Here is an 8,996-nt window from a genome sequence, read left to right as displayed (position 1 = left end):
GTACACGCATAGGCACGACAGCGACTGGTATAGGAGCGTATGTGGCGTGCTAGAGCAGCAGCGCAGCGTAACTAGTAGGGCGAGGGTAGTGGCTGAGATGGCCAGTGCGGTAGCCCGCGCATGGCATGCCTGCACAAGTGCAGTAGTGGCGACATGGCTGGCTCGATAGTGCTCGCTAGCGGCCAGCAGTGGCTGCAGCGGTGCCAGGTAGAGGCGGTGACCGCGACCAGCACTGGCTTTGGTTGAAACTATGTGACGTGCACACTTTTTAAAGCTGTTGAAAAATCCTACCCGATGGTCCAAACGCCAAACTAATTCTTCTATACGCAAGAGGGTACGTAGGGCTATCGACCTAAGCCATGACATCTCACCACTTCCTAAGCCAATCTCTCTACAAAAAGTGCAAAACATGGCTTCGTCGACCTAATTACAGACTTAACATGAAATGAATAAACCTCGAACGGTTTCGCGTCGAATTCCAATTTCTGAGCTTCTTGACATATTAGCTAGCGAACCTCATCCTCGACCGCACGCATTTCATCGTCACGTACGAAGTTTGTACTACAAACTTTATCAAAGTTCGCATAAACGTTCTATAGCATTTTTGTTCGATAAAAAATCGCTTAGAATACTAAACGATATTAAGCGACATGAAGCGTAACATTTGTTTCTTGTTTCGGATGAACATTTCAAGTGCCATACATTGATTTATACTTTATGTTACACACATTTACACATAAGTATGATGCTCATGCAGTGTTTTAGCAAAAACTGTACAACGTAACACCGAGGGTGTTACAATAAGTATAAGCCCTAACAATATGGTCTATCTAGGATAGCGGCACTGGTTTTATCTAATCAATTTTCTATAGGTACACTAACTTACGCTGCGTAAGAATCATTTAGCAAGTGGAAAGTGAGTGTGTGATGTGCCAAATTTTTTTGTGAATACCGCTATATTCTGGCTCGAGTGAACAGATAGGCCGACGCATGCATCATGAAAAGAGAATCTTGCTTAAACTAAACCCCCCACACGTATAATTTGGATTAGTGAATTGATAGGATAACCTAAAAGAATACTTTAATAAAAGCCTTATCATTTCTCTAAGTCTCTTGTTCCTAATTTGGAGGGTTGTCCCTAATGACTGGTTCTTATCAGTTTATAGATGAACCTAAGGTCTGGTCGGGGGAGTACTAGCGCTGGGGCAGACCAGGGTGATAACGGTCGTGGTGAGGACAATGGCAACACCAATGGGGACATCCATGAGGCCCCACTTCTGGCTCCTCCTCCACCACCACCACCACCTTCGATGACCCATGTGGAGATGATGGCAGAGATGCTGGCTGCTCGGCGTGAGTCAGCCCATGCCTTGGAGATGCTTGCCCAAGCTATTGGTGGCTTCGCCCGTGGAGGCCCTGGTGGCAACAACGGGAACAGGGGGTGGTGCCCGCGCTCCCACGAGGCCCTATTCCTACCAGGACTTCCTGAAGACACACTCGTCCATGTTCATGCTAACTGCTGAGCCTCTAGATGCGTAGCATTAACTTCATATTCTAGAGCAGAAGTTTCAGCTGCTCACTATGACTGAAGAGCAGAAGGTGCGCTTTGCCGCACAGTAGCTTCTGGGGTCTGCTAGTGCATGTGGGATACTTTCAATGCCATGCAGCCGGTGGACCACCGTGTGACTTGGCAGGAGTTTACCACTACTTTCCGTGAGTACTATATTCTCACTAGTTTGCTGAATAGGAAGTTGACTGAGTTACTAGATCTAAAGCAAGGGAGTATGACTGTAATGGATTATGTGAACAAGTTCAACCATCTTGCACAATATGCTAGGACCCATGTAGACACTAATGAGAAGAAGAGGGACCATTTCTACCGTGGCCTCTCTTGCATCTTGCAAAAAGAGCTATACACTGGGGGATATTAGACTTTTGGTGCTTTGATGAATGCAACCATTGCTATGGAGGGACTGCAGCATGATTCTCAGGCGGAGTGGAAGCACAAGCAGGTGATCACTGGATCTTCTAGTCACCCACAAGCTCAGAAGGTGCAGGTTGTTAGGAGGATGTCCTATCATTCTTTGGGTGGACAACCATCCTGTCAGTCTTAGCAGGCTTACCAGGCACCTCCCACCCAGTATCGTGCACCTACTCAGTAGGTGCAACATTAGTCTCAGGGACAGCAGGTTCCGCCTCGTCAGGGATAGGGGAACAAGTCTGGTGCTTGTTTCAAGTGTGGCAGGGAGGGACACTATGCTCAGGAGTGTCCACAGAACCAGCCTACATAGTCTTCCCAGCCTTCAGCCAACTCCCGTCTGATCAAGAGGACGATTATCAAGAAGAAGGTGCTCGTAAGCCGCTCTGGACAAGTCAACTTCACCAAGGCTGAGAAGATTTTGTAGAATGGACCTATGATGGCTGGTATGTTTGCCATTGATTCCCACCTAGCATATGTGTTGTTTGATTCTAGTGCATCACATTCATTCATGAGCATGAGGTTTGCATAGAGGCACAATATATCTCTTATGACTATTCCTATTGCTTATAGAATTAGTACTCTGGGTGCGTAGTTGTGCGTTAATACTCAGGTGGACATAGTCAGATTAGTGCTAACCACTCACCCTTACTGCCTCCAATTCATGGTGCTGCCTAGGCAAGGCATAGATGCAATTCTAGGCTTGGACTGGTTGCGAGTTTATGGGGTAGTCTTGAACCTTAAGCAGAGAGTTGTTGAGTTACGGCTTCCTTTTTCCGAGGATAGGATGTCTCTCCTTATGCCCTCAGATCCATCCTTACTAGTTGTTGCTCATGTTGAAGCTTCTCTTGATCTTGCTTCTATTCCTATGGTCTATGAGTTTCTGGATGTCTTTCCTAAAGATCTACTTGGGTTGCCACCGGATAGGGATGTGGAGTTTACTATTGAGTTAGAACCTAGCACTGCTCCTATTTCACGGCGTCCTTACCGCATGCTCCAAAGGAACTAGCAGAAATGAAGAAGCAGCTAGAGGAATTGTTGGAGAAGGGATTCATCCATCCTAGTTATTCATCATGGGGTTGCCCAGCTATTTTTGTGAAGATGGCCAACACTCTTCGGATGTGTGTGGATTATCGCCCTCTCAATGTTGTGACAATTAAGAACAAGTATCCTTTACCTCGTATTGATACTTTGTTCGATCAGTTGGCTAGTGTCAAAGTGTTTTCAAACATTGATCTTCGTTCTAGGTATCATCAAATTAAAATCTAGCCACAAGATATACCAAAAATAATTTTCTCTACTAGGTATGGGCTTTACGAGTACCTAGTCATGTCTTTTGGTCTCACCAATGCTCCTGCATTGTTCATGTCCCTCATGAACTTAGTCTTTAAGCTAGAGTTGGACAAGTTTGTAGTGGTGTTCATTGATGATATTTTGATATACTCCAAGAACAATGAAGAGCATTGTCGATGTTTCACCACCGATAGCCTGCCACGGGGGTACCCAGGGCAGTATGTTCGGGCTTCGGCGTATGCTGAACTCGATGGTTAACGCAAGAGACAGTCGATTTATCCTAGTTCAGGCCCTCGATCGTAGATCGAGTAATAACCTTACGTCCAGTCGGCGTTAGCCTTTGTGTTGGATTGATTGTAATGTGTTGCGTTGTGTTGTACTATTGTTCTTCCTCTCAGGAGCCCTGCCCTCCTTTATATAGTCAGGAGGCCAGAGTTCTAGTCAGTTTATAATGAGATTTACTAGTAGGATTACCTAATAGTTCTACTACTACGATTATGTGGGAAGAATCCTAGCTGGACTAGATCTTTTTTCTACCCTGCGGGGTATCCTGTGGGTCCCGCATCGACAAGCCCCCGAGCACTTCATGGTTGAGCTCTGAAAATCTCGCTCTGCTCCTTCTGGTCTTGTTGAGTAGGAACAAAATATCATTCGAGCGTTTTCTGAAGTGAAACCTTGTAGCGCTTCTTGGGATCTTTGGGTGGTGAGTGCTTTTGAAGAAAAAGTGCATCCATCTGGTTGTAGCCCCTGAGCCTCTTGCTATTTGGAACAAGGAGCTGGAGGATCTTGTTTTGAAGTTGCCCTGATTGTTCGTTGAAATTTTATCAAAAAGAACTCGCTCGAACATGGCTTGTTCTGGGTTCTTTTTGCCGTAATGTCTTGAAATGGTCTGCGTTGAGGAAGCCTATTGGTGACGTGCGCTTTTTCGAAGAAAAAGTGCACTCACTGAGTGTAGCCCCCGAGCCTCTTGCTATTTGGAACAAAAAGTTGGAGGGTCTTGATCCTTTATGTTGTTTGAAAATTTTGTATTCTAAAGTAGTCCCCAAGACTTGGATTACGTCATCATCCAAGTAGTTTTGCGGTAAGCAGCCTCTGAGCTTATGTCAAAGAATTGCACTCACTGAGTGTAGGCCCCGTGCTTTCTCTGAGTTCTTCTTTTTAGAAAAGAAGTCAGATGAAGAGTCTTGATGTGTCGTCGTTGTAGTCTTGAGTTTCTTGTATTCTTGGTCTTTTGTCTTTGGTTCCGAGCCTCCAGGAATAGGTGAAAATTAAGGCCGAGCTCCCATGTTGTTTAAGCTATGATGCCGTCCAAGCCCCCGAGCGTATATCCATGTTGTTTTGTTCAGGAAGAACTCGGATGCATGGTTTTGGCGTATTCTTTGATAGTTTTGCTGTTGTCAGATGTAGTTGTATGGTGGTGGTTGAGTGTAAATGCCTTTTGTTCACGGGTTGTACTGTGCTGGTATATTCTTCTGAATATGCCCGGCTTCGAGTACCGCTTCCTCTCGCCTGAGTCGTCCATTATTGTGTCCTGTCTTTTCACTGTGTCCTTTGTTAGGCCTATTTCGTTGGTACTCCTAGTCCATGTGCGCCGATCCTTTGGTCTATAAATACTGTCCCTGAGTGCTTGTTTTCATTCATTGGATATTCTGTTGAAACCTTGGTGGTCATGAACATGGTAGTTTATGAAGTAGAGCAGCCCCCGGACATGTTTTGTACTTTCTGTGTGTCTTGTCGTAGATGGAGGAAGTCTTGTGTTAGGGATTAGAGGTAGGCTGATCCCGCGACAGCATTGTGCCAGGATGTACGTGGTGGTAGTTGGAGGAAGTCTTGTGATGTGGGCTTCGTTCCTTCATCCGGCAGTTCTGGGTTGATCCTCGTCGCCTGTCTTGAGATCGTCCGGTGCAGATCAACACCATATCCAGCATCACATCGGTCTTGGGTAGACAGATGCCTGCCGGTCTTCTATGCTCCATGTTGCCCTGCCGTGCTGTCGATTTCCGCCTTGGATGCACTACGTTCGTCCTTTGAAGAAAACAGTGTAACTGATGGCGGTTTGTCCTTCTGAGTAGCAATTTGGGACACGCAGTCGTTCCAGAGCCTAGTCGTGTTCGTGTTCGTCTTTGCTACTTTGCTTTTCATGGTGCTGAGTTCGTTGGGTCTTGTAAGATTTGTAATCTTCTATTTTTGAAGTCGCTTGTAATGTAACGAATCTTGTCTTCTGAGTTGTCTTTGACTTTTCTGTTGTGATCCCTGTCGTTCATGAGACTACCGAGTTCTTTCTTACATAACCGGGTTCTTTTGTTCCTCGTGAGGTAGCCCTTTCTTTCTTCTTTCTTTCTTCTTGGTTTGACGGGTCGTTCTTGTGTCGATCTGATAATCCTGCCATGGCGTTGGACGGATAAGTCTGAAATCTACCCATTGGTTTTTACTGTTGTTAGGATTCGTGCCCTCTGTTGTTTTAGCTGCGTCGGTAAATGGACCGTTGCGTTCCCACACTGTGCTTTAACGGGCCTTGTGGGCTGTTTGTATTACTGAGAAATCTATTTAAAGACCTTTTATCTTCCTTTCCTTTGTTACCCAGCTCTTGCCTTTAAAACCCTAGTTCTCAAAAATCCGCCGCCGTCATTGTCGCCATCACCCGAGCACCATCATTCTAGCTTCATCTCCCTTAGCGCCTTTTTTGCTTCCGCCAGTTCATGGGAAAGAAGAAAACCGCAAGCAAGAGTTAGGCGACCTTCATGGACGAGGAGTCATCCCTGTCTTTGATTGAAAACCAGGAGTTCGTGGCCATGAGGGTAGCTCAGAAAGTTTGGTCGGCTCCAACAACAAGTGAAGACCAGCTGCGCGAGCTCGCTAGTGATGGCTTGATCCAAAGCAAAGTCATTGCTGAATGGAGAGTTCCGGGCAAGCATCGGGTTCTGGCTCTGGGTCCTAGTGAGATTGTCCTTTTTGTTTCCTTTGTCCGCGCTGGACTCTATCTTCCTGCTTCCGCCTTCCTTCATCAGTTTCTTGGTTATTTTGGGGTTAGTCTGAACCATCTAACCCCCAATGCCGTTCTCCATCTTTCTGTTTTTGTTCACCTTTGTGAAGCCTTCCTTGGGATCCCTCCTTCTCTATCTCTTTTTCGCTTTTTCTTTCGCCTGAAACCCCAACCCCGCCGTGAAGAAACCAGTGCCCTCGGCGGTTGCGGGATTCAGTTTCGCCAGGGTCTCAAAATTAAGTTTTTTGACTATGACCTGGTTGATTCTGTCAAAGATTGGCGTGCCGAGTGGTTTTACGCTGCCAATTTGATCCCTTCTCTTGTTGTTCACTCCGGATCCGGTCCTGTGGCGAATGACCGGTGGGACAAGAAGCTTGAGTCCCCTGCTGAGATTCAAGCGATCCAGCCACTCCTTGATAGGATTAGCACGTTGAAACAGCAGGGATTGACCGGCTTTGGTATTGTCTCAAGCTTTCTTCGTCGCCGGGTTCAGCCCTTGAAAGAGCGGGAACATCTTGGCTTTGAGTATTCTGGGGCCGAGGATCCTTCATGCATGGTCCCAGCTCTTGAGCTAACCGGTGAGGAGGTACTCGAGCGCCTCCAGAAGATGCTGAAAGGAGTGAGCGTCATTCCTCCTGCCGTCTCTGAGTTCTCAGCCAACAACCCGCCCCCAGCTGTGAGTTGTCTATCTTTTTTATTTGAGTTCTTTATGTACTCTTGCTGCATCCATTCTTGCTTAGCTTTTCTTTGTCTTGGTGTTTTATCTTTTTTCGCAGGAGCTTGGGCGGAATTTTGTTGATCCGATCCCCCTTGGTGTTCTCCCTGCCGTGGCGGAGACTGGGGATCGTCTAGCTGGTACTTCTACCATTAGTAAGTCTGAAACCTTTACAGCCCTTCCTGGGGTTTCTTTCAGATTTGTTGATGTATATGAAGAGTATGTTCCTCGTCTAGTTCCTCGCGGTCCTCGCAGTGTCCCAAAGAGGGGGCGAATGGACGGGTCTTCATCTGGCTTGCCTATCTCCAAGTAGCCTCACAAACCAAGTACTCCCTCAGGTACTCCAGTTGTTGCTAGCATGCTCTTAGGTGAGCACATTTAATACTCTTTGTTCTTTTATTTTCATGTTTCTCTCTTGAACCGAGTACTTTTCATCTCCTTTTCAGCGAGTGCTCTAGTTTCGTTGGTTGAAGAAGAAGAAGATGATGAAGTCCCCCTCGTCATGCGGCGGTGAGTTGTTTTTCATATTCTTGTTGCATTGAATTTCTTCTCTTTGTTTTGAATTTTAGTCTTGGACTTTTTGCAGTAATCGGAGGTCGGGTGTGAGTTCTTCCGAGGTTCCCGCGCCGACTTCTTCTGAAGCTCCGGTGTCGAGTTCTTTGGTTGCCTCTGTCCCGAGCTGTACCGCTCCTCTGGTGTGGAGTTCTTCTTCGGTCCCAGCCCCAGCTTCTTCTTCAGCTCCGGCTTCTTCCATGGCTCCAGCCCCGGCTTCTTCCGCGGCTCCGTTGTCTGCTGTCTCGCTCCTATCGCCGGGTTGCGGGGACGTCTTTGTCGTCGTGGTTCCCCCTATGAGGCCTTCTCTTGGTTTCGCGAAGAAAAAAGTAGTCGGGTGAGTAAATTCTAGCTTTATCTCTTTGGCTTTTATCTTCCTTCTTCTGGTTCTTATTGGTGCTTCCTTTTATCACTTTTCAGTGTTTCGTCTTCTCTAATTTCTTCATCGACTTCTTCTCTGCCTCCCGCCGCGCCAATGAGTTTTGAGCCTCGGGACTCACAACATTGTGTTGATGAAGTCGCCGCGGGGGCTTCAGAGCTACCTAGCGGGGTTGCGGACTTGGTTGCTCCGGAGGTAACTGTGGCCGTCGCACCGGGTTCTTCTGAGGGTTTGGCTCTGGCTTCCCTGGAGGTCGCTTTGGTCGTTCCTCCTTCGCCCCAGCCGGCCTCTCCTTCCCCTTCTCTTGTCCCCGGCGGCCCCTCCTTTTCCGGTGACGTGGTGCAATAGTTCGATGCCACTCATCGGTTATCGGAGCTAACCGCAGCCTAGGGGAGCTTGTCGACCCTCGTGACTTCTTTTGGTGAAAAGCTCCAGGTAGGTTTTACTGTCGTTCCTCTTTTGTATGCTTGTTTTTTCTTCTATTCTTACGCTTTGTTTCTCTTTGCTTCTTTTTGCCCAGTCTTTTTCTCGTGATCATTCTGGTTTCTTTTTCTCATCTAAAAATGAGAGGAAGTTGTCTTCGGAGGTGGACGCTCTGAAAGCCGATCTTGACCTTCTCCGGGTTGAGTTGGAGACGGAGCGTCAATTGCACCAAAAGGAGGAGAAAGCCCTTCGCGCCCGGGTAGTGGAGACGGAGAAACAGAGAGATGCTGCGGTGGAGTCTGCGAAGAATGAATGCAAAGGTGCCACGGGTTCTGCCTGTTTCTTCTTGTATTTTGACTTCTTTTTCCGCTGACTTGTTCTTTGGTGTTCTGTCTAGCTCTCCGAGTTGAGAAGCAGAAGCTCTCGGAGAGTATTGATGAAATGAAGGCCCTTGTCCGTTCTAGTCATAATAGAGCTGAGGAGGTAAATACTCATGCTGAGGAAGAACTCGCCCTTGCTAGGCTGATTAGGCGTGGAGCTGACAGAGATCTTGTGTAGGCCCAAAAAACCATTGAAGGCTTGTCCGGGAAGCTGGCGACGGCTACCGAGAATTGGAATGCCTTGTGGAAATCTTTTCGTTCGGTGGCCGATGTCCTTCAGACTCCAGCGGATG

The sequence above is a fragment of the Miscanthus floridulus genome, chromosome 6 (assembly GCF_019320115.1).
Source record: "Miscanthus floridulus cultivar M001 chromosome 6, ASM1932011v1, whole genome shotgun sequence".
NCBI lineage: Eukaryota > Viridiplantae > Streptophyta > Magnoliopsida > Poales > Poaceae > Miscanthus > Miscanthus floridulus.
The sequence above is the reverse complement of the archived record's forward strand: the minus strand, read 5'-3'. Positions refer to the sequence as shown.